The sequence below is a fragment of the Oryctolagus cuniculus genome, chromosome 6, assembly GCF_051225735.1.
Source record: "Oryctolagus cuniculus isolate XC-2025 breed Fujian yellow rabbit chromosome 6, ASM5122573v1, whole genome shotgun sequence".
Lineage (NCBI taxonomy): Eukaryota > Metazoa > Chordata > Mammalia > Lagomorpha > Leporidae > Oryctolagus > Oryctolagus cuniculus.
The window spans coordinates 153,976,465-154,001,809 of record NC_142872.1 but is presented as its reverse complement, the minus strand read 5'-3'; the positions used below and the strand labels follow the sequence as shown (position 1 = coordinate 154,001,809).

The 25,345-nt window shown below is 53.6% G+C and overlaps 1 long non-coding RNA gene across 43 annotated transcripts in view; it reads right to left on the bottom strand.

The window, feature by feature from the left end:
• The window catches only part of LOC103348133 (uncharacterized), a 263,711-nt gene that overhangs the window by 160,228 nt on the left and 78,138 nt on the right, over positions 1-25,345 (bottom strand). For 28 of the 43 annotated variants that reach the window (XR_016235958.1, XR_011389549.2, XR_016235947.1 and 25 more), the window contains one exon: positions 14,716-15,061. The exons of the other annotated variants lie outside the window; for them this stretch is intronic. This is a non-coding gene — a long non-coding RNA (uncharacterized LOC103348133). The remainder of the gene's footprint in view (positions 1-14,715; positions 15,062-25,345) is intronic. 43 annotated transcript variants of the gene reach the window in all.

The following is a 25,345-nucleotide window of genomic DNA, read 5'->3' as shown; positions in this document are numbered from 1 at the left end:
TGCTCCTCTTCCAATCCAACTCTCTGCTGTGGCCTGGGAAAGCAGTGGAAGATGGCCCAAGTACTTGGGACCCTGTACCCGTATGAGGGACCCAGAAGAAGCTTCTGGCTCCTGGCTTCAGATTGGTACAGCTCCAGCCATTGCAGTCATTTGGGGAGTGAACCAGCAGATGGAAGACCTCTCTCTGCCTCTGCCTCTCTATAATTCTGCCATTCAAATAAATAAATCAATATTAAAAGAGAGAGAGAGAGAGAGTACGAGCACTGTAGCCAGGCTGCTGGGGCTGGAAAACCAGTATGGCTACTTTTTGCTGCGTGACCACAGACACTATGCTTCTCCTCTCTGATCCTCCATTTTTCTATTTGTAAAAAGGTGCTAATTATAGCACTGTACCTCCTAGGATTATCATGGGAAGTAAATTATGTGACAAATGAACCCTAATCCAAACCACCCAGGACCTAACAAGCACTAGATAAGATCAGCTGTGATTATTAGTTACTAATCTAGTTAAGATAATCAGGAAATCACAAAACATAACTGATCTGACTGCTATGGCCTTCGCGTATGGTCAACTGGACAGCGATTTACCAGCAAGAAAAGACCATGAAGAAATGCAGAGGAAATTTGCTTTCTCTGGTCAGCTTCCTACACAAGTAATCTTTTCAGCTCAGGGTCTCACACCACCCCACAAGTAGAGGTTCTGCAGGTGGGGACCCCAAGTCTCAGAGAGCCAGAGTCAGGCAACCGAGCTGTTCCGAAGCGGACCATTGCGTTACAGAACAAAGGCAAGCTCTGAGGCGTCACCTGCCTGAGTATACTCCTACCTCCCCAAGCCCTTTTGCAGGTACCTGCTCCCTGTCAGCCCATCTGGCCCCCGGCACCCAGGGTCCTGAGACCGAGGCAGACCCTGCTGATCACTCTTCCAGCCCAGCCTTGCAGAACTGACCTCTGCAGCATGAGGATGGACACGCGCAGAAGACTGTCCCTGGGGACCCACTTCCCGGCTCCCGAGGGCTGACCCGGCACACGCTCAGCCTCCGCTCATCTGCTACAAAAACCGCCTGCCCCTCTGGTTCTATTCAAGCTCCACAGTCCGACAGGAAACACAGCGCCAGACCCTGCTTCTGCTTGGTGGCAAAATCATTCTGCTGAATATGTCCCCATAACCCTCTGCGGCTGTCTGCTGTGCCTCTTCTCTCTCCCCTGTACCTCTGCAGGGACCACCCACCACTCCTTTCCAAGCCCCCAACATCACACCACCATGCCCACTCTGTACAGCATCAACTGCCCCCCTACCATGGGAGCCACGGGGCTCTTAAAGGTCCAACACACACCTTTTAAAGGAAAAATATTTGCTCAGAGCTCACCACCCCCTCCTCCCCAACCCCCTACACAGGCAACCATTATGCATGTACTATCTCAGTAAGTCCCTCAAGCAATCCCCTAAAGCAAGCACTGTTATCACTCCCATTTTGCAGCTGGAGAAAATGAGGGAGGTTCAGAGAAGTAGCCATCCAGGGTCACATGCCGTAAAATCCCGTAAAATCCGTGATCCAAACCCAGAGCTCCTCTCTCTGAAGGGCATCCCTGTGAACAGGTGGCAGGGCTGTGCTGTTGTTCCGCCTGATCTGGGGATGCCAGTATCAGAGGCAGCAGCTTTACCCACTGCACCACCCCGCCGGCTCTATCTTAAGAGCATTGAAATACAAAGTGGGCCAAACCTGGGCCCAGAAACACAGACTTGCAGGAGAGACAGTGATCCCCCTGGGAAAGAGCCAAGGGCCAAGTGAGTTAAGAGTGGAGACACTGATTCAGCCACGCTAGTCACAGGGGCCTTTGCTGGGTTCAAAGCCAGGATCGGGTGTGGCCTGGCAGAGGAGACAGAGTCCCCAGAAACCGTCCCTGTAGAGCCACAGCCTCCCCCACGTCTGGGGCCTGTGCTAGTGCAGAGCTCTGCAGGGCTCCTGCACCTGCACTCCTCGTGTTTCTCCACCCAGTTCACGGGGAGCCGGGAAACCAGCAGTCCTCACGGTCCCATCTGAAGGTAACTGACACGGCACTTTCCACGAGAAGCTCCCTCGAGAGTTAGGACGGAACCTGGAAGGACGGTGACCCCCGACACATGCGCAAACACCGAGGACCTATGCTCCTAACACCAGCCACTTGGAAAACTCATGGCTCAGGACTTCCAAAATGACCACGCACAGCAGACCAGAGTTGGGTTGTTTGGTGGAGTTGGACCACAAAGTTGGCCTCAACCTATGACTCAAAAAAAAGAGAGAGAAAGGGGTTCCAAAAAGATGAGGTAGCCATAAAATTCAGACAGAGAAAGCCATGAAAGATTCACAGCTCAATAGAAGTGAAATGGAATTCTACCTTTAGTCACTGGAGCTTGGGCACAACCCCAGGCCAGGGAGGCCACCGTCCCAAGGGCACCACCGTCAGGAAGGGGTTGGGTGTGGAACCACACTTCTCCGTTCTTCAGCTGCCATCCTTTCCCAACGCTGGCCAAACACCCCCTCCTCGTAACCTCCATAAATCCTTGACTTGGCAAATCCGAAACCCACAGCTTAGAGAGCAAGGTGAGGGACTGGGGCTGGCCTTGTGGCACCAACACTGGTGATGCTGGCATCCCATATCAGAGCAATGGTTTGAGTCCCTGCTGCTCTGCTTCTGATCCAGCTCCCTGTTAATGTGCCTGGGAAGGCAGTGGAAGATGGCCCAAAGTACTTGAGCCCCTGCCACCTGTCAGGGAGACCACAATGGAATTCCAGGCTCCTCGATGCAGCCTGGCCCAGACCCAACTGTTACAGACATTTTGGAAGTGAACCAGTAGAGAGATGGTCTCAGTCTCTCTCTCTTGCTCTCTCTTTCTCTCTCTCTCTTCCCTCACCCACATGGCTCTGCCTTTCAAATAAATAATTTTTTTTATTTATTTGACAGATAGAGTTAGACAGTGAGGGAGAGAGAGAGAGAGAGAGAGAGAGAGAGAAAGGTCTTCCTTCCGCTGGTTCACCACCCCCCAAATAGCCACTACGGCCGGAGCTACGCTGATCCGGAGCCAGGAGCATCCTCCGGGTCTCCCATGCAGGTGCAGGGGCCCAAGCACTTGGGCCATCCTCCACTGCCTTCCGGGGCCACAGCAGAGAGCTGGACTGGAAGAGGAGCAACCGGGACTAGAACCCGGCACCCATATGGGATGCTGGTGCCGCAGGCAGAGGATTAACCAAGTGAGCCACGGCACCGGCCCCTCAAATAAATAATTTTTAAAAATAAAATAAAATGGGGAAGACTCTTGAGATTATGTGATGATAACACATGGTCTTTCTGTAGCCCAGGCCTCCTGCCCCACTTCCAGGCATCCACTGCACCATGTAATAACTCAGGGATTCATGGCAGCACAGACGGGGCTGTGTGGAGCTGGCTTTTTCCTTTCTACTGCACTGCCCACCCTGCCCACCAGCCTCCCCCACCCTTCAGCAGGCCAGTGAAGCTGGAGTATAACTTCCTGTTATCCTCAGAGCTGGCCCTGTGGCAGACTCCTGAGATCCTGCAGAAGAGCAACTCGGGGTCACTTCCACCAGGCGCAAGGATCCAGCTTCCCACAGGCCTGGGGGTCTTCCAAGGCCTCTGCTGTCCACCAAGGACCAGGCCCTGCCATGGGCCGTGCAGAATTTGGAAGCTTCTGGCAGATACAAAGCAGGCAGCCTGGGGAGGCTGGATGCCTTACTCGCTCAGTGCCTACCCTTCCCCGAGCCTCTGTTCTCAGACCTCTAAGGTGAAGGTGACTTGGGGTCGCTGGGACAGTCATTTAAATTCTGGGACAGAGTGGGCCTTCCAAAAAGGGTAGCCACTGCAGCAGAAGCAGGGCCCCAGGCCTGCACACCAACCACACCGACGCCCTCTTCCCTTAGGCCTAAGACCTTGACATCTGACAGAATGCACGGGAACAAGACACAAACAGCAGACCACACAAGCAAGGGAGGGCGGTGGCTTTCACAGTGCACACCCACCCCACCCTCCACCGCCCCTCTCCTCCCACACCCTGGGCGCACACAGGACATCAGGTGTGTCCTCTAAGCCACTGCTCACCCATGCATCAAACCCCGAGGGGCACAATCTGTTCAGCCTGAGCCCAACCACCCCATCTTCCCTCCTATCTAAACACTGACTATCCCCATGAAGGTGCAACCTGCTAGCACTGTCTGAATGCAAAATGCAATGCTAACTGGAAGCCTCAGAGCCACCTGGAGGATTTATGTTGGTGCTAACTGGAGAACAAATGAAACCCCAGGAATGGCTTAATTAACCCAGCACGTGTTGCCCAGGCATTCTCTTCCTATCTAAATCCAGCTCTCAAGGTTCTTTCACTTATCATCAAGGACAAAGAAATTTGCAGGAAAAAGAATGCAACCCCGGTGGTCATTAGAGCTCCAATTTGGAGGAAGGTGAGCTGATTGTGTGGCCACCTGCAAGTTCCTCACCCTCTCTGAAGTGCTTCGAGGTCCCTCACAGTGAACTGGCGGCCAGAACAAGACCAGGCTTCAGCAAACACCTGGTGTACATGGGCACTGTGCTAAATGCTTCACTGCAACATCTCATTTAAACCTCGAACTCTTCCCACACAGAAGGACCGCGATAATCCCACTTTACAGATGAGGAAACTGAGGTTAAGCAAAGTTAAATACCTTGCCTGAGATCACAAGCACAAATGGCTGAGCCAGGGTTTACAACCCAGCCCAGTCGGTGCTAGTAGACGAGCCACAGCTGCACCCGTGGCACAGGACCGGAAAGACTGCCTGAGACCACAGCTGGGAGCCGGACTGCAACTCAGTTTCCTCACCTGAACAATGGAAACAACAAAGGTGCTACAGTGGTAAAAATAAGACAAGGCCAGGTAAGCTGCCAGCGGAGGCATCTACACATTCCATGGGACCCACGGGCCACCACTGCCCAATGCACTGGCCGGCACATGGTAGGGACACAGCAAATAGTAGCTGACTGGACAGTGCCTGTGAATGTGAAGACAGAACAGGGGTGTAGGGATTAGATGTTCTCCTAAGTGAGAACTGCCGGTATGCAGGTCCAGAAGAAATACCCATCTTAGAGAAAACTCTTCCCCAGCCATCAGCTCACCCGACAGCTCAGGGAAGGGAGGCAGCCAACACCCCAGCCCCACCAGCATCCCATTCCCAGCAAACCCAGTGTCCCGCTCCAGTACCCACACCTGCATATCCGACTTCCCAACAGTGCCCAGGACCTTCTGCTGGTCTTCGCACAGGGTCCCTTTCAGCACCCGTGTCTACGTCACGCTCCCAGACTTGACTTCTGTTTCTCTTGCTGCTGTTAAATTGTCACTGCTGCAGAGGGTCCCCAGGATCCCGCCCCTTCTACACCCTGGCTCTGAACATCTCCTGGGCAGTAGCCTCATCTCCTTCCAGAACCCCTTCTTCCAAGCACAACCCAGGCTTGTACCCAGTGCCAGGCACTGCTGCCCAGCCCAAGATGCACAAGCCAGCACCAACAACCTCTGCCCTCAAGTTCCCTGGGCTCAAAGGGGGGAAACCCTGGGGCAGAGTGTTCCAATGGAGAGTGATGTGGCAATGCGACGTGCACTCACTGTGCTCTGGGCCCCCAGGGCTACACCCAGGCATGCACCCGAACCGTGCACCAGGGCATCACCACTTAGCTGTTTCCTGCAGCAAAACCCTGGCAACCACCCCCAGATCTACCACGTGAGGAACAAACGAATCCAAGCCTAATGCCGAGTGAGAAGAGAATCACCTGCCCATGAAGTTTCTTTGTTTCATAAAGTTTATTTATTTTGATTCACTTGGAAAGCAGAGCAACTTGGAGGTGTGGGGGGTGGGGGAGATTTTAAACACATGCCAGAGTGCTACCAACAGCCCCCCAAGCAGATGTGGAATCAAAGTGTCTAAACGTTACCTGTACACCCCGAGTTCAGGAACCGTGCCTCCAAACAAAGAGGGACGGGGAGTGGGAGAACCGGCTCAGGGCTCAGGGACCTGCCACGTCATTTGTTCTGGTTCCTCAAGGCAAGATCCAAGGTCAGGTCATTAGCACCTGCTAATCCCGGGGGGTGGGCATGGAGTTGGGGGTGAGAACAAGACAGATTCTTAGCAGATTCTAGAACATGGCCGCATTCCGCCAGGCAGTGGAGAGCAGGGAAAACCCAGAAGCCCTGGGCACTCATGTGCCCAGTGACCACCACACAGGCAAGGCCCAGCCGCCTGTCTGCTGGTCTGGAACGTGTGCCCAGGGTTGGTGGTTCCTGGCCTGGGGAGAATGTGCCTGCCCCACCGCCTCTGCCCGCCCAGCCCCTTGCGGAGCGTGCAGGCTCAGGTCACCCTGGGCTGCAGCTGTGCCCCTTTCCAGACCTCTCGGGGGATGAAATGCAATCGCACAACGCTGGGCTGTCCAGCTCTCAGCCCTGTTCCCAGCGGTGACTCATTTGTCCCCCGCACAAGCACATGAGGGGCACAAGGACTGCCACTCGGCTCCAGGCCCTGACGGAGTCGCCCGAGCTGACTCAACAGGCAGAAAATAGGACAGTCACAAAGCCACTGTGACTTGCAAATCCGAATTCCCTTCAGCGTTCGCGGCTAAGATCCTCTAATTTCACAATAGCCAACTGCTCCAGGGAGGGAAGTGCAGCCCAGAGTGGTCAAGCGGCCCTCTCAAGGCCACACAGCCAGAAAGCCCCTGGCTCACCTGGCCCTGGATTTTTCTGACATACCTCACACCAAGCTCCCCAGAGCATTTCTGCATCAGAAACTTTACTTTTACTCGAAGAATCTCACATTTCCTGAACACACATCAAGGAGTTTCTGGGGCTGGGGGGGTGACCAGAAAGCTGGGCATGTGTGGCCTGGCTGATGTTCATTTGTTTATGTCTTCACCTCCCACAGCAGCCGGTCCAGAACCTCTGAGTGACTCAGAGACCTCACCACCAGCAGCTGCTTCTTGGCGGGAGCCAGATAAGCCAACGTGGGAGGAGAGGGGTTCAGCACACTTCCCAGTAATCAGGGGAGGCTGGCCCTGTCTCCCCAGAACCCCCAGTCCGTGTGCAGGGAGAGATGGCGGCAGAGAGACAGATGGGAGGGGAGACCCCTTCCCCAACAACTGCCTGGAGACCCAGCTATCAGCATGTGGCCAAAGTCGTAACAGGACTGCAAGACAAAGAAAGGGGGAGGGCTGGGCATCTGACGCAGGTTAAGACTGCTTGAGACAACCGCAGCCCGTATCAGTGCCTGGGTTTGAATCCAGCTCCGCTTCTGATCTCAGCTTCCTGCTACTGAGCAGCCTGCAAGGCAGCAGGTGATGGCTCAAGTACAAGGGTCCCTGCCACCTGTGTGGGAAACCAAGACGGAGTTCCATGCTCTTGGCTTCAGCCTGGTGCAGCCTTAGCTCTTGTGGGCACTTGGGGGTGAATCACCAGATGGAAGATCTAGCACTTCCTGTTTCTGTCTCTTTCTCTTTGCCTTTCAAATATGCAAAAACTAAGAAATAAAAAAATTTAGAAAGGAGGAGGAAGCCCCTACCCTGTGTTCTCACCCCTCAGCCCAGGAAATAATCCACTTTCTGGCAAGAGGAGAGGCACAGAGCCCCCAGGGCCAAGTGGAACAGAAGCTCACAGCCAAAGCCACGGTGCTCCTTGCAGGCTCACCATGGCCACCTGCACCCCAGAGTTGGAGGAAGGTACCCTGCTCACCTCTGCTGCCTGGCCAAATCCAACCCAGGGTGGCCACCAATTATGGTAACTTCACTGCCTCGCTCTGGTTTCCAAAACCTTCCGCCTGAAGGTTTCAGGAGCCAGAAACACAGAAGGTATCTTGAGACTGCAGCAGTCAGCAACTGTCTGATCTCTGGTTCCTACGCCATTAAACCACACACAGCACCAAGGGCCCAAGGGCCACATGAAGAGCAAAATGTTGCCTCTTGCGTTTGTGAGGAAGGCTGCATCTTCAAACTCCTCACTCTCCTCCTCCTCCCTCCTCTGGACCACCAGGATCAAATGCACTCATTCTGCTTCTCCAAGCCTTGTCTGCGCTGGGTGCTGCAGGCTGGGGAGAGTCTCAAATACCACCACCCAGGCCAGGCTTCCAGCAGCCAAGGCCATGGTCCTGCCCCACTGCGTGAGACTTCATTCGCACCACCATGAGTACAAACCTTCATTTGCCTCCAGACTTGTTTAGGGATCACAGGGGTTGAGGAGAGAGCAGGAAGTCATAGACCCTCTGGAATCTGCCCCCTTCATTAACTTGAGAATTCCACATGCCAGTGTTTTCTCAAGCATTTTTTCCTCTGAATACTAGCCTGGGAGGAGGAGCTGCCATCCTCACTCCCACAGGTGCCAGCCGGCAGAGCCAGGGCTGTTCCCTGGGGTGAGGCTGGAGCTCCCACAGAGCGAAAACTAACATTTAGAGAGCAAGTACCAGCTGCCCAGCACTGGGGAAAGAACTGGAGAGTCGGGAGGCATGCGGTTTGCAGATGAAGAAGGGGAGGCTCAAACAGCCTGAGGACTTGAAGTCACTCAGTTGTGAAACTGCAAAGGTACAACAGCTGGCTCAGCTTTGCTCCCAACACCATAGTCTCTGAAAGCTGTAACTACCTGTGAAAGAGCACGCGGGCTTTGGAAGACACAGGCACTCCAAGGCAGGACACTGGACAACCCAACACCCACTAGAATCACCACCGCGGCCGAAGTGCGCTCCAGCCTGCAAACCCTGCACGCTGAACTCGCTGCACCATCCCTGAGATCACCCTCTGCCAAAGCCCACGTGCACTGAGCCTCAGACGCAGCGAGCGCTCCATAAATGCCGGGAGCTGAACACGGGAGCGCCAGCCGTGGGAAGGCCGCCTTCTGCATTTTCTGTAAAAACTAATGGAAGCGCTGTCCATATGCTATTTAACAAGTCTCATATAAATATTACATCTTGCAACAAATTTCTCCCTAGTGTTTATGATCCAGGAGAAATGTCTTTCAGCGACTAGTTACCCTCATAGACCAACAACAAACTACAGCTTACAGGCCCCGTGCCACTTCTTGTAAATAAAGTTTTATTGGCACACAGCCACGCCCACTCATAGGCAGGCTGCTTTCCAGATACTCAGGCAGACTGACTAGTTAAAAACTGAAGGCCCTCAAAGCAGAAAATATTTACGATCTAGCCCTTCATGGAAAACGCTTGCCAATCCTTCATTTAGACACAAATATAACCTACTCAGCGAGTTGTGCTCACCAGAAAGCTCAGAGCTAAAACGAATGCTACATTTTTGTAACTCATTCATCTTCAGCATTTTTTTTATTTCTCTCCGCCTCCAAGTTTTGATCTCCTAATTCCGTTTCAGCCTTTTGCTTAAAAATAGTTGCATTCCCTAAATACGTATTATATGACAGGCACCAGATTAAGCCCTTCAATACATTCTGTTGTTTAATTCTCACAAAAATCTCACATTGCAGATAGTATTATCTCCAATTTATCAAAGAGAAATGAATGACAGAAATGAAGAAATAAGTCAGCAATTGACTGCCGAGTGGGAATATTTACCACTGCAAATTTTATCTCACAGAGCAATAGAAGGGCTGATCAGAAAACCTTGGGAGCTCAAGAAAAAGAGCTGGCAGAGAGGAAATCAGAAGCCGCGGTCAATGTGAGCAGAATTAAGAGCGAGGCACTGTGGTTCTGAGTCGCTCTGCGTGCAATCTAACTGCAAACCAAGTTGCGCATGCGGCCACTTCCTCAGGGATCTGCCCGATTCAGGCGGGAGCTCCGTGGTTCAAGTCTCAGCTGGTGTGAGGCAGGACACAGATTAACTCACATCACAGGCTCAGACACTGCCTCCCAGGCCGCGATCAGGGCCACAGCAGGACAAACTGCTGGAGGTCTTGCTCTTCAGGAGTGCTAGGGCCACCTGCTGCTACCTTGGGATTTTCACAAAGGTGAACTATGTACATCCTAAGGAGTAATAACTGCAAGTCACAAGTCTCATGTGTCAATTGCAGTCTCTTTCTCATTCACGTTCAAGCGAATATAAAAGAAATGCTTTTTAAAAAAAAATGCCTACCCAGGGGCCAGTGTTTTGGCACAGTAGGTTGAGCTGCCATCTACAACACTGGCATCCCATATCAGAGCACCAGTTTGAGGCCTGGCTACTCCACCTCTGATCCTGCTCCCTGCTAATGCACCTAGGAAGGCAGTAGAAGACGGCCCAAGTACCTGGGCCCCTGCCACCCAAGTGGGAGACCAGGATGGAGTTCCAGGCTCCTGGCTCCTGGGCCAGCCTAGACCGGCTATTGCAGCCATCTGGGGAGTGAGCCAGCGGATAGGAAATATATACACATCTCTCCCTTTTAATAAATAAATAGATCTAAAAAAAAACCTTGCTCTTTATAACATGATGTCATCTTGCATGTAAGGCAGGGTCGCTGAGATTGAAAGCAAGCCACAGCAGCTGTGCAATCACTACAGGTGGACCGCAGCTTTCTGGGTGTCCCTGAGCTTGGGTTTGTACGTGTGCAACAGGGACTTGACTCCCACCACAGCCAAGTTCAAGGTTGACCAGACACGTTCCAGGCACTCATAAACACCAGCTCTTAAGGAGCCCCACAGCCGTTCCCCAAGTGTCCTGGGACAGCGAGTCATGGACCCCTGTCACACCACCCCAAGCAGACTCCCAGGGTCCAGGCGCTAAGCCGTCTCAGGCTGTCTGCAGAGTAGGAAGGTCCCCGAGAGGCAGAGGGAGCTGTCAGTCACCGCAGGGGCCCAGCAGTAGGACACACACAGGTTGCCTGCACTGGCAGCAGTCTGGGACCACAGGGCTCAAGAATAGCGTTCTTCCAAGTGCAGACGGCAGATCTCAGAGAGGAGACCAAGCCCACAGAGCCTGGGCTACAAGCAGAAACGCCAACTGTTCAGCCAAACACCAGAACAAACCGGCTGAGCCGCCCTGGACCCAGGAAACACCAGCAGCACTGGTAGCCCCAGCACTGGCACCACCACCAGCACCACCCACACACTGTGTGGCTGACGAATCCAAGGGCCTGGGCCTAGTGCACAGAGCTACATCGCGGTAGGCTCCAGCATCTGAACGCAAGTATCCGAGCACCCCTGTCACTCTGCAGTGTCCCTGTGTACACAAGAAACCACGGCTCCCCGATCGAGGAGGACACCACAAAAGGCCCAGGGAAGAGGGGCCATCTGTCCAGGGTCACCGTCGCAGGGGCAAGAAAGGAACAGAAGCCACACCTCTCTCTCTGGGCCAGGTAGTCAGGGGCACTGAAGTCAGACCTGGACTGTGCTCCCGGGGACACCGGCTGTGCCTCCCTGTGCTCCACTCACTTCTGCAGAGAAAGAGGTCGCGACAATGCTGCCTACCCCACAGCTGTTTGAGGGTTGAGTGGAATAATGGCTGGTGTGTGCTCTGCACACAGCCTGGCTTAACAAACAGCTCCTCTTTTTTTTTTTTTCTTTTTTTTTTTTCTTTTTTTTTTTTTTGACAGGCAGAGTGGACAGTGAGAGAGAGACAGAGAGGAAGGTCTTCCTTTGCCGTTGGTTCACCCTCCAATGGCCGCCACGGCCAGTGCGCTGCAACCGGCGCACTGCGCTGATCCGATGGCAGGATCCAGGTACTTCTCCTGGTCTCCCATGGGGTGCAGGGCCCAAGCACTTGGGCCATCCTCCACTGCACTCCCTGGTCACAGCAGAGAGCTGGCCTGGAAGAGGGGCAACCGGGACAGAATCTGGCGCCCTGACAGGGACTAGAACCCGGTGTGCCGGTGCCGCAGGCGGAGGATTAGCCTAGTGAGCCGCGGCGCCGGCTTTTCTTTCTTTTTTCAAGATTTATTTATTCATTTGAAAGTCAGAGCTGCAGAGAGAGAGGGAGAAAAAGAGATCTTCCATCCGTTGGTTTACTTTCCAGATGGCCACAATGATCAGCGCTGGGCCAGGCTGAAGCCAGGAGCTTCATCCGGGTCTCCCATGTAGGTGTCAGGGGCCCAGACACTTGGGCCATCTTCTGCTGCTTTCCCAGGCCCCTTAGCAGGGAGCTGGATTAGAAGTAAAGTAGCCAGGACACAAACTGACGCCCAGGCACAGGCAGTGGCTTTACCCACTACACCACAACACCAGCCCCAAGGGAAACCTCCACGCAGACACACAGACACGGCCCAGAGTCTTACTGCTCAATGCTCACCCTCAGGGCCTGAGCCCACCCTTGTCCCCCAGTGAGGAGATAACCAGGACCACCACAATGGGGTAGTTCCAGGGAGCAGCAGATAAAAGCAGAAAAACAGAGCTGTGGGCCCAGTGATAAGTGAGGTGCAGCTGCCACACGGGAGGGTAGGGGGAGAAAGCAAGGAGAAGTCAGAGGCCTGGGAAGGCAGAAAGACTGAGAGGGGCCAGGCTGTGCCCCACCATCCCCAACCCAGCCCCTCACATCCCAGGATAGCTCTGCTCACCCCTGCCACTCCAGCCGAATCTCCCAGCCCTGGAAAACCACCCCCAAGTCCTCGGCAGCCCCTCCCTGCAATGACTCCTCCCCCTGCCCCTGCTTGGACACAGCACAGGAGCCCAGTACCCATCACGCTGCATGGCAAGTCCCCACTTACCCAAGGACACAGGCTCCCAACCCAATCCCACTCCCTCCCCAGGTGCAGCGGGGCATCCCTCAGTTAGACGCTGTCTCTCCAGAGAGTCAGGAGCACACCCAGGTCTAAGGACCCAAGAAGCCTTTCCCAGCAGCCAGCACTCATCACAGCCCCTCCCAAAGACCCGGAAGTAAAAGTCTTGCCCCTTCGGAAAGGCCTGGCTCAGTGTAAGACATCAGGCTATTCTTGGGTTCTCTGTTTGGCCTGTTCCTAAAAAAGTAGCCCCCTGGACAAGTTACGTGGCCTCTCAGACTCTCATGGCTCTCAGCTGTGAAATGGGCACCCTCCCCCTGCCCCATGAGACTGTCGGCTGAATAAGCCACACAGTTGCTAAGACAGTGATTCCCTTCTGTCTGTCCTCAGGGAAGCCGAAAAAAAACCGAGAGTGGCCATCTGACCAGGTCTGCTGTGTGTCCGGCCTGTCAGCAAGACAACCAGGTTTGCTCGGCTCAGAGTGGACTTTCTGGGGTGTGAGAGACGTGCAGTCAGGCGACTGGTACAGGTGAATATAAAGTTGCAGCACACCAAGGAGGGGTGGATGGCCAGTGTGTGACAGCCACACGGGACAGGACTCACACCAGGGAGTCACAGAAGCCTGTCTGAGAAAGCACCGCCGGCCTGAGTGGAACCCGGAGCCCAGCCCCAGCCACACATGATGTCTGGGCCTCACGTGTGCTCCTGGAAGCCAAATGCCCGGAGGCCCTGGAGACCTGAGCACTTGGTCCACTCTCCTTTGGGCAGCGCAACGTCCCTGGGAGATGCACTAAGTTCCCTCTGCTCATCTGCTGCAGAACCACAGTAGCCCTTTGTGGACAAGCTCAGCTGCTCTGACCACAGGCAGGCACAAAGCTCCCTCCTCACCTGCCACTGCCCTGCCACTCAGCCTTCCCAAGGCTCCAGGGACTGTGACCCTCAACCAGCTGTCCACGACAGCCAGTAGTGCCCTGTTCCAAGGCCAGCAGCACTGCCTAGCTGGATCTACTCAGAAAGACTTGCAAGGCCCAAGCTACCGGCACCCTCCCCAAAAGCCACCTCAGCCAATACTGCACTTTCTTACTCAGTGCTGGGTGCCTCCCCTGAGATCCACACACTGGTGTCTACAATGACACTCACTGCACCCTGCACATGGGGAAGAGAAAGGAATCCAGGCTGACACTGTGGCTCAGCAGGTAAAGCTCCACCTGTAAAAACGCATCCCACAAGGGCACTGGTTCATGTCCCAGCTGCTCCACGTCCCATCCGTCTCCCTGCTAAGGGTCTGGGAAAAGCAGTGGAAGACTGCCCTAGTGTCTGGGCCCCTGCACCCACGTGGGAGATCCGGATGAAGCTCCTGGCTTCAGCCTGGCTCAGCCCTGGCCATTGCAGCCATCTGGGCAGTGAACAAGTGAATGGAAGATCTCTGTATAGCTCTGTCACCTTTCAAATAAATAAATCTTTAAAATCCAGCAGTCAGTGTCCCCAAGGCACAAAGAGAATCCATGCTAGAGATTCAAAGCCAGGCCAGGCAACTGCTCACATCCAGCATTCACAATCCCAACCACATGGCCTTGGGCTGCTCCCACCTCTAAGCACAGAGCCAAGAAACTGTCCCTCCACACACAGCCTCCCACTGACCCTCCACTGTCCTAACTCATGAACCTTCCTGTCCTCTCTCACCCTTTCCACAGAACAGGAGGCCGTGCACCAGGCTCTCTGTGCTGCCTGGAAAACACACAGCCATGGTAAACAGACCCTGGCCTCCCAGGACTTACAGCCGGGCAGACGAAGTCAGACAGCTGAACCAGGACAATCAGGAGTGGTGGCAGGTATGATGGTGGCACACGTCACCACAGGGAATGGGGTGGCTCCCAGGAAGCACCTTCCCTTTCCATCTGTCCCCACCAGGCACCCAGTTCCATGCCGGATGCGCAGATGAGCTCCTCAAATGCCACCAGCCACAACACTGTGAACCCTCAGCCATCCGCCAGGACAGCCTCACCTAACACTCGGGAGAGCACTGGATGGAACGTGTACCAGCAATGCCCAAGGAAGAGATGGGGACTTACGTGTCACAGGGGAGCCCCAGCGGGAACCAGCGGAGACCCAACCAGTCATTCCTGCCCTACACGAGGATGGAAACCTCAGCCCTGGTAGGCAGCTGAGGTCCTCTGTCTCCCACGGACACCCGGGCTGAGGAATCCACAATGCACTCAGTCAGGTCCTTCCTCCCAGTCATCACACACATCCAGGCGTGGTTCCACAGCATGCTTCCACGGTGTCCTCCCCAGCGGGCCAGGTGTCACTGTGAATCCAACAGGCTCCGAAAATCCTCGAGCAGGGTCCCAGGCGACCAACAGGCGCAGCCAGCGTGGGGCAAGGGAGGGAGCGCATCCTTCTCAGCTTCCGGTCAGCCTGGGACAGGAAAAATGCAGAAAACAGTCTTGCTACAATCGCAGGCCAGAGCGTCGGGCAGTGATTCTTCTTTCTTGCACTTGACCCCCACCTACCCAGAGGGGAACTCTGGCCCCGTGACAGCCTCAAATAAAGCAGAGGTGGTGTCCTGGGAGGCGTCGGCTGAGCGCTGCTTCCCATGAGGCACCAGGACCTCTGGGACAGGGAACTTTCCACTGCCCTGGGAGGAGGGGGCTGAGGTGTGGCTGGCTGCAGAGCCCAGAGCAAAGCCAGACCTGGCACCCAGCCTGAGCTCCCCTGCAGGGCTGAGAGGTCCAGTGAGCTGAGAGGTTCAAGGTCAGCGGGTAGGAAGTACTTCTTTGTTTTGTTTCTTTTTAAAGACAACCACAAAACCCTGGCTCGGCTCCAGGCCTGGTCTTGTCCTGTGAGCTTCTGTAGGGCAGAGCCAGAGCTGTTTCTGTTCTTACTCATTCATTCACCAATCGCTGAGCACCTACAACTAGCAGCCAAGCACTGTCCCGGGGAGAGGTGAGGTCTTCCTAACTTGAATTATTCCGAAGAAAAGTGAAGGGCGCTGATGCAGGATGCCTAGGGCTTGAGCCCCACACCCCAGCCCATCCAGTGACACCAGTGACTGCCCCTCTGGAGTGTCTACTGTTCACCCTGCCGAACACCCTGGCCCCCAGCCAGCCTGCAGTCCCTGGCCCTGCTTTCCAGATGAGGAAATGGGGACACACACAACTATTTTGTTTCCAAATTGTGAGAGAGGAGCTCAATGGTCTGCCTCCCAAGCCTGCACTCCAATTTCCCTAGTGGAGGAAACCTGCGTGGAGCGGCTGGCATTTCACAGGCGCAGAATTCTCATTTATTCTCCACCAAAACAAAAAACAAACAGAAAATCTGTGAGTTATAGATATTATCAGGCCGATGTTATGGTACATTGGGTTAAAGCCCTGGCCTGAAACACTGGCATCCCATATGGGTGCCAGTTCAAGTCCTGGTTGCTCCACTTCCATCCAGCTCTCTCCTACGGTCTGGGAAAACAGTAGAAGATGGCCCAAGCCCTTGGGCCCCTGCACTCCCGTGGGAGACCTGGAAGAAGCTCCTGGCTCCTGGCTTCGGATAGGCTCAGCTCCGGCTGTTGCGGCCATCTGGGAAGTGACCCAGCAGATGGAAGACCTCTCTCTCTCTTTCTGCTCTCCTCTGTGTAACTCTTTCAAGTAAATAAATAAAAATAAATAAATCTTAAGAAAGAAAGAGAGAGAGAGAGAGAAAGAGAGAAAAAGAAGGAAAGAAGGAGGGAGGGAGGGAGGGAGGGAGGGAGGGAGGGAGGGAGGGAGGGAGGGAGAAAGGGAGGGAGAAAGAAAGGGAGGGAGAAAGAGAGGGAGGGAGAAAGAAAGGGAGGGAGAAAGAGAGGGAGGGAGGGAGGGAGGGAGGGAGGGAGGGAGAGAGAGAGGGAAGGAAGGAAGGAAGGAAGGAAGGAAGGGAGGGAGGGAGGGAGGGAGGGAGGGAGGGAGGAACCAAGCAGGCTGGCTCCTAAGCCTCTGGGCCCAGCCACTATACCAACTCCTATCAAGAACAACTATTGCTACCAAGACAAATCTCCATAGATGCAATGCTTTTAAAAAGACAAATGTATTATCCTCTATGTACAGAGATCACAAGTCTGACACAGGTCTCACTGGGCTAAGATCAAAGTGACAGAAGGGCTGAAGTCCTTTCTGGAGCTCTAAGAAAGAATCTACTTCTGGGCTTTTTCTACCTTCCAGGGCCTGCTCATGAGCCACAGGTCACAGCTCTCTTCCTCTGCTTTCAAATACAGCAGCTTGGCCAGCGCCGTGGCTCACTTGGCTAATCCTCTGCCTGCGGCACTAGCACCCTGGGTTCTAGTCCTGGTCAGGGTGCCGGATTCTGTCCCGGTTGCCCCTCTTCCAGTCCAGCTCTCTGCTGTGGCTGGGAAGGCAGTGGAGGATGGCCCAAGTGCTTGGGCCCTGCACCCGCATGGGAGACCAAGAGAAGCACCTGGCTCCTGGCTTCAGAAGCATGCAGCGCGCTGGCCGTAGTGGCCATTTTGGAGGGTGAACCTTCAGAAAAGGAAGACCTTTCTCTCTGTCTCTCTCTCTGTCTAACTCTGCCTGTCAAAAAAAAAAAAAAAAAAAATACAGCAGCAGAGCACCTCTGATCCTGCTGCGGTTTTCACGGCGTTTTCTCTAAGCCTCTGCCTCCCCTCTTCCACTTGGAAGGTGATTACATTGAGCTCACCCTGATGATGCAGGACAATCTCCCCACCTCAAAGTCCTTGGCCTTAATTGCATCTGCAAAGCTCCTCTTGACCTGTAAGGTAACCTATTCACAGGCTCTAGAGTTGGGGACACAGCCATCTTTGGGGGCCATTATTCTGCCCACCACAGTCACGACAGCAGAACGGCATCCATGCCCACAAAGATGGGTGTTATGGCACAGTGGGCGAAGCTGTTGCTTAGGATGCCCACATCCCAAACTGGAGTGAACCTTTCAAGTCCTGGCTACTCTGTGGTTCTCATCCAGATTCCTGCTAATGCACCTGGGAGACTGTGGAGGGTGGTCCAAGTACTTGGGTTGCTGCCACCCACATGGCAGACTGGAACAGAGTTCCTGCCTCCCAGATTCAGCCTGGCCCAGCCCTGGCTGTTGTGGCCATTTGGGGAATGAACCAGTGAATGCCACTGTCACTCTGCCTTTCAAATAATAAATAAAATTTTGGAAAAAGCTTCAATGATCTCACTATGGACATCACACTAGCTACCTACACCCTACTTCTAGCACAAACACACAAACATAAACACGCACAGTCGTACACGGACACACTCACGCATTGCAGCAGCCATTAGAGAAAGCACAAAGGAAGTTGAGCTATGTGTTCTTCTTAAAAACATCCACACCTCCTGGCCCTGATAACATCTTCTTTTGTAAACATGAAAACGATGCTTGCCACACAGGGTTCATGCCAGGACTGCTGTTGTTCTCAGAGTCAGCAGTGGCCTCTGATAAACGAGGACGCAGCAGGTAATCAGCACTGTACAAGGTGCTTAATACCCGCCTTGCGGTGTACTTCAGCCAGCTCAGCTCGCAGGAGGCAGGCTTGGTTTTCCTGACCTCCAGATGGGACTCCTGAGGCTCAGCTCCTAAGAGGCAGTGTGGGTTTCTGCATGTGGGTTGGGTCAGCCTCCACAGCCTGTGTTCCTGCCACTCTGAGGCCTGCCTTGCCTAAATGAGACGGTGTTCCTGCAAAAGTCTGCTTCCAGCAGTGGTCGAGTAGCTCCCTACCGGAGCAGTTTCCAAGCAGATCACAACTCTAAACAAAATATTAAAAACCAAACAAACAACAAACTTCCAGGCACCAGCGGGACCAAAACTAGGATATCCTGGTGGGGGGGTCAATACCTGGAGAAGGGAAACTCGGTACTCCGAGATGAGGCACAGGTCTATACCGCAGAGATGGCTGGAACTCAGATAACAGCTAAAGACACAGACAGAGATCAAGACAGCTAACAGCTGAACATGAACAGTCCCGGCAAAGAGAAATCCAGAAAACAGGAGCCCCCGCTCCGTGTACAAACACCCCCTACGCCACCGAGTGACCCCTGAGCCAAGTTCCCATGCAGCCCAGTTAAAGCCACGGGAAGCAGACATTTACTTCAGTGCAAGGGAGGCAGACCTTGGAGTTTATTAGGCTAATTGTCTAATGAAACAAAAAAGCAGTGTTCTTTAGAGGAACAAAACAGAACTCAGAGTCCTTACAAAGCTCATTCACCACGTCCATGATACAATTAAAATTTACTCAATATAGGAAATAACTACAACCAACCAACAAACAGGAAATGTGCTCCAGTCTCAAGAAATGTCACAGCTATGGAAGAGCGTCCCCAAGGTAACCGAATTACTGGAACGGGCAGACAAGGGCTGTAAAGCAGTTGCTACGACTGTGCGCAAAGACTTAAAGGAAAGTATGTCCTTAGTGCAAGCGAGACAGGAAGTCTCCACAAGAAAAGGAAAACTCTCATAAGAGTCAAGCAGAACTTTTAAAACTAGAACATTCTGAAACAATTCACAGGATGCTTTTAACAGCAGACTGGAGAGGAAAGAAGGACAATGACCTTTAGGAGAGATCAACAGAAATTATCTGACCTGAAGATAAAAGGAGAAACTATGAGGAAGAAAGGAAGGAAGGTTCAGTAACCTATTGGAACTACCAAGAAGTCTAACAGACATGTGAATTTAGTCCCAATGGCAGAGAAAAAGAACATGGAGTAGGATCAGTAGCTGAAGGGAAAAACGGCTGAAATTGTCCTAAACTGGATGGAAACCCATCCACTTATAGAGGCAAGAATTTCAGTAAATTCCATGTAAGATAAACACCAAAACAGTAGTAGCAGTAACAACAACAACAATAATAATAATAATAGCAAGGCACACCACACCCCAGCTGCTAGAAACCGGTCGTTGGAGGAACCATGAAAGGCACAGAAGAGGACAGAGAATCACAGGGACCGGACATTCACGACACAGGTGATCTTCCCTTGTCCCATTGAACTAACCCTGCCCACTTTGGGCCCCATGAGAAAGACGGGTGCAACGGGAAGCTCAAGTGTCTGGACACCAGAAGAGGAAGGACAGGACAAGGGTGAAAACAGGGTTTGAAGTCAGACTGCCAGGTTTACCACCTATATTACCGTGGGGAATGTTTGTAACATCCAGTGACTTCACAGAACTTCAGTGAGGATGGCTACGGTCTGAGTGTGGGTGACTACCCCGCTCCAAGATTCATAGGTTGAAATCCTAATCCCCAGAGGGGATTGGGGAGGTGATCGGGTCATGAGGTAGGGCCCCCGAGAATGGAGTTAGCGGCTTCTACAAAAGAGACCCCAGGGAACTCCCTGAGCCCTCCCACCAAGAGGAGGAAATGGGCTCTCACCAAAGGCCACGGTGGACTCGCCAGCCTCCTGAACCCTGAATAAGAATCTTCCAGTGTGCGTCAGCCATGGGCCTAAGACGTCTTTTTATAGGGCTCAAATGGACAAAGACATGAAGCCATCAATAGCATTTATCATACTGTGGGGCACACGTAAAGAGCTCAGGGTTGGCTAGCGCTCTCACAGCCAATGGAGGAGGCCTCCCACAGGTCACTGGCAGTCACCCGGGTCACCCTTGCTCCTCATTCATTCCTCGGTCCCCACAAGCCAGCACACCAGCAGCCCGGCAGAGCCCTCTCCTGGATGGCAGCACCGGAGCCCCATCAGCTGAGCTGGGCTGCCTGAGGCAGGAAGGAAGCTGCCCTGACGGGCCCAGCCTCCCACAGCGGCAGGGGGAGAATGGGGACAGCCTGTTAAACATCTACCAAGTCTGAACCACGTTTGCTTTTGTGGGAGTCAGGCACATGAAAGCCCTGTCACCTGAGGAAGGACTGTGACATGGGCCGTTGGTATTACTGTAGCTAAGTGGTGGTCCCCATACTGATGCTCCCGTGAGAAGGGGCCACACCACACACTGCACTCCCGAGAACACGCCAGGCGAGGCACTGTACACACCAGCACTCCTGCTATCATCAAACCCTAAGGCTTCTCTCTCAGACACCATTTTCACTCCTCTGCCAATTACTTGTTATAAAATTCCTTTCAAGGCATTTGCTCTTTCTGCAATGAATTGGCTAAAACAGACAAGGCAAGGACTGGCTTTGATGAGGGCCTGGAGGTCACGCATGCTGTGGACAGACATTTCTGCAGGACTGGAAAACTGTCTTGCACTATCCACGAAGGCTGAATGCGTACATACGCATCCCTCGAGCCGGCAGCCCCAGGCCTCGGCACAGGTGCATGCCAACAAGTACACAGGCTACCACACACATGGCTAAGGATGGCCCCAGCAGCCCTATTCCTAACAGCCACAAGCCAGAGACTTCGAAGATGGCCATCAGTAGAATGTATTTCTATAATACGCACACAATCGAACGAGCAATGAAACTGACCTAAGAGTGCACGGCCTATGAATGCATCAGACAGACACAGTTTGGGGTGAAAAAGCCAGAAGGGGAGTGTGTTACAATGGTATCTATGTCCGGTTATCGTGAGGGAATACTGCAATGCTGGAAACGTCCCCTTCTTCCAGGTGCTGGGTAACACACAGGTTCTGTTTGTGAGCACCTGCCAAGCTGCCAGTTCCCAAAGATGTATGCACTTCCCCTCACGCACACTGCCTCTATACACGGCTCCACATTCTAGAAGCTTCTTCCGTGCACGTAGGTTTGCTGGAAGACTGCAGACATCAGAGCAGTCCCTCGAGGCCTGGGGACAGGCAGCCTCTGGGTGCCCGCCTCCATGTCTACTCAGGTCTCACGCTTACGGCTCACCCCACCCTGCACGGGGTGACAGGCGGCCGTTAAGACGAGCATGCTGAAGCCTGGGGATGTGGGATTGTCACACAGGAATATGGGGCCCCAGCCTCTTCTCTGGGCCGAGTCTCTCCTCTCTGCCCTCTACCATGGCAGGTTCAGATCTGTCATTTCTCATAGCCCTCTGTACCAGGTACATCTTCCAGCTGACCCTGGTCACGACATCTGATAGAAAAATGAAGAAACTTCTTGATTTCCTTCGTGACATCAAGAGCATATCTTAGGCCGGTGCTGCGGCTCACTAGGCTAATCCTCCGCCTGCAGCGCCAGCACCCCGTGTTCTAGTCCCGGTTGGAGCACTGGTTCTGTCCCGGTTGCTCCTCTTCCAGGCCAGCTCTCTGCTGTGGCCTGGGAAGGCAGTGGAGGATGGCCCAAGTGCTTGGGCCCTGCACCCGCATGGGAGACCAGGAGGGAGCACCTGGCTCCTGGCTTCAGATCGGCGCAGCGCGCCAGCTGTAGTGGCCATTTGCGGGGGTGAACCAATGGAAGGAAGACCTTTCTCTCTGTCTCTCTCTCTCTCTAACTCTGCCTGTCCAAAAAAAAAAAAAAAAAAAAAAAAAACCATATCTTTGTTCAGCAACTCCCCTGAAATATGGGGTGCTTTGGGAACCGAAGACATTAAGATCTCCAGGGTCTCTGACTCTGGCACAGACAAGGTGCAGCCAATGATGGAAGGCAGGGCGTGGCACCGACACTGTCACAGCTCGTGGTGGGAGCCACAGATTGCTTCCCTGGGCATGCGGGGCGGCTCCTTGCCCTCGCTCTGCGCCTCAAGGCCTCGTTCACACTGTGTGTGCTGCTCCTCCTGCAGAAGCATCAGTCAGGGTGTTAATGTCAGTGCCTGCAGGAGTCAGCAGATGCGGAGGACAACACCTCTGACAGCTGGCCCAGGGAGCGGCTGCGCTCGCTGCAGGAGATGAGGAAGTGGCGTGTGCAGCGAGAATCAGGTCGCTCCTGCTCTCGCCATCCCAGGCGGCCTGCGTTTCTTAGATTTCTTCACAGTGGATCCCACAGTGGATTGCCTCCTTTATCCGTTTCTGAAGACCAGGAAAGCACGTTATTTCTCTGCAGTACCACAAGAACTTGGGTCACCTGGGAAGACCCATCAAGGTCTCTTCCCAGCCAATGCTGCAGCTGTGCCCCTGCTGATACACTGTATTTCTGCTTCACTTCGCTTCCTTCCCACCGCATGGTGGGACCACACAGGTCACCTGCTTTGGAATTCCCAAGTCTTCAGCACTCTCACAGCTAACGGGATGAGGAAGCAGGTTGGACATGGAGGTGTGAACTCCAGGCAGTGGTCATGGCCTGTGGTGCACCTTTCCTTGCACTAGGTCACGGAGCCCTACTTACTTCAAGGTACCTTGCTCAGAGCCCTTCTTTAAAATATCGACCTTTAGAAACCTGCTCATGTCCTGCAGAGAGCTTGGGAACTCAGCAGGTGCTCAGAGCATGGTGGCTGGAATGTAAGTGATTAATCACACTTGCATAGTGAGTGTTCACCATGTCGTATCCGGGAGTAGGAGCCCAAAATAATGTCAACAAGAAAGAGAGGACACAGGACCCCTACAGGTGGTTGACCAAGACATCCAGAGATGCAGACATGCAGACAGTCCCATGTTGGGGGCATCCAGGTGCCACCGTGGGCTGGCAGGAGTGGAGGAAGAGCAGGAGCGGCCGGGCCACACAAGACGGGAGAAGTCTCAGCATGTCAGCACGCAACAAACCTTGGAAGTAATCCGGCTCCATTCCTTCACTGAAGAGCTAAGAAGCAAGTGCCCAGAGCAGTGGACTGGCAAGCCCAAAGTCACCCTCCAAGACCTCCAGATGCTGAGAGAGAAGTGAAGTGGGTGAGCTGGGAGCACAGCCTCGGGGAGGAACAGCTCTGTAATTTGGTGGGAGCTGGGGCACCATCAGCCCAAGGAGGCCCGACCAGCAGCACGGGAAATAACCACACGTCACGAGTGCTCCTTGTAAGGATGCGGACTGTATTAATTCACAGAATCTCCACCAACAGCGTAAGATGGAAACTCACTGACAAGCAAGAACAGCGGAGCCCAGCTGGGTTTGAATGCAGCTCCTTGGAGGTTTATGTGTAAGAAATGTCATCCTCGGTGCAGAACTGAGCCAAGGGCAGAGAGCAGCAGCGCCGGGAACAGATCTCTCCATTCCTGGGTGTACAGATGAACGTGTTGTCACAGAAGCAGCTCTCTGGGGCACCCTCCTGGTCTCCACTATCTGATGCCCTCTGCCCGGCAGGAAGCAGCAGGAAGCCCACACCAGATGTTGTGACACAATACACCTCCTTTATTTATGCAAATGACCCAGCCCCAGGCATTTTGTTACAGCAACAGAAAACAGACTGAGACAGGAGCCAAGAGCCGCTGTGCTTAGCCCCTAGTTTGTCTTGCCTTGAAAGGACAGTGCAATTGGAGACAGGACAACAGAAGAGAAGTTTCCAGAAGAAAAACAAGGGGAAGCCAGGAGCTCCAGCTGGGAAAGACAACTCCCAGGGCATCACCAACACCCAGTGCCAGGAATGGCCAGAATGGTCCCGGGCAGACGGTCAGTAGCACCCAGGTCTTGCACTTTTTCCTGCAGTAATTCTCTCTGTTCTTTGTCAGGATGAACACTGCGCCCAGCCTGGAGAAAAAATCACCATCCCCACCACACTCAGGAGGTGAGGAGATACGTCCCCCAAACTCCTGAGCCCCGGCTGACTCTCCCCCAGCAGGTACAAAGGCAAACACTCCTGAAGCCCCTGTAGGCAGCACCCAGGGAGGACTTGGGCAACCGCAAGACTGCGTCTCAAAGTCACAAGCAGACAAGGGTCGTGATAACGGCTCCTAGGACTTCTTCCAACGGCCTCCTTCGTGATTAACGGCAGCAGACCACAGAGGATCAGCAGTGGCAATGTTCTAGGAGGAAAAGAGGCAGGCAAGCAAATGGACAGAGGCAGGCAGGGGAGGAGAGAGGGAGCAAAGAAACAGGAGACGAAGGCGTGGGAGACCAAGCAACAGGCCAGCACTGCACAGACAAGGTGAGAATTCCAGCCCGAGCACTTACAACGGAAGCTTAGGTTCCAGTTCTCAGATTCTAAGCCCCGGCTGCAAAATGAGTCCTGCCCTGCTGAGTTAGGGAGAAAATCAAACACGACCCAGGCGAAGCCCTCACACCCAGTAGGTCCTCAACAATGGAGGACCTCTCACTCAGTGTTCACCTCCATGGTCCTCCAACCTTAAGCCTGAGGGTGATTAAGATGCTGACATGGCTGAAAACAGGAATCAACATGTTTCGCCTCCAGATGACAAACTCTCAGCATTTGTGGGTTTTTTTCTTAGTTCCTTTTGTTTGCCTTTGTCCACAAAGCCGCTCAGAGAAAGGTTAGCAAAGGCCCAAACACCCCTCCAGTCCCCATGAGCAATGGGACAAGGTGCCAGGGAACACGGCCACCACACAGGGCTCAGCAGACAGCTCCCCACGGAACAGCGCCCTTAGCCCCAAGACTCAGAACACCGCTGCTCCAGGTGCCAGCAACACCCTCACATCACATTCCAGAACCAGGTCTATGAGAAGCAAACCAGTAAAGAAAACACCAAACCCCATCCCACACAGCAGGCGGCATGCTCAAGACGCGAGCTGTCTCCTAGAGGCACCAGGCAGGCCTGAGAGGTACAACAGGAAGAAGCAGAAAGACCCTCAGAGTAGGGGGCAGAAGCTGATATCTTAAAATAAGGATGACAGAGGGAAATGGTATTTAATAATCACCAGTCACAGAAGAGGCCCCCTTTAACTCCCAATTTTAACCCCATTAACCCACACAGCCCTACAAACAAATCTCATAGTCCAAAGTTAGA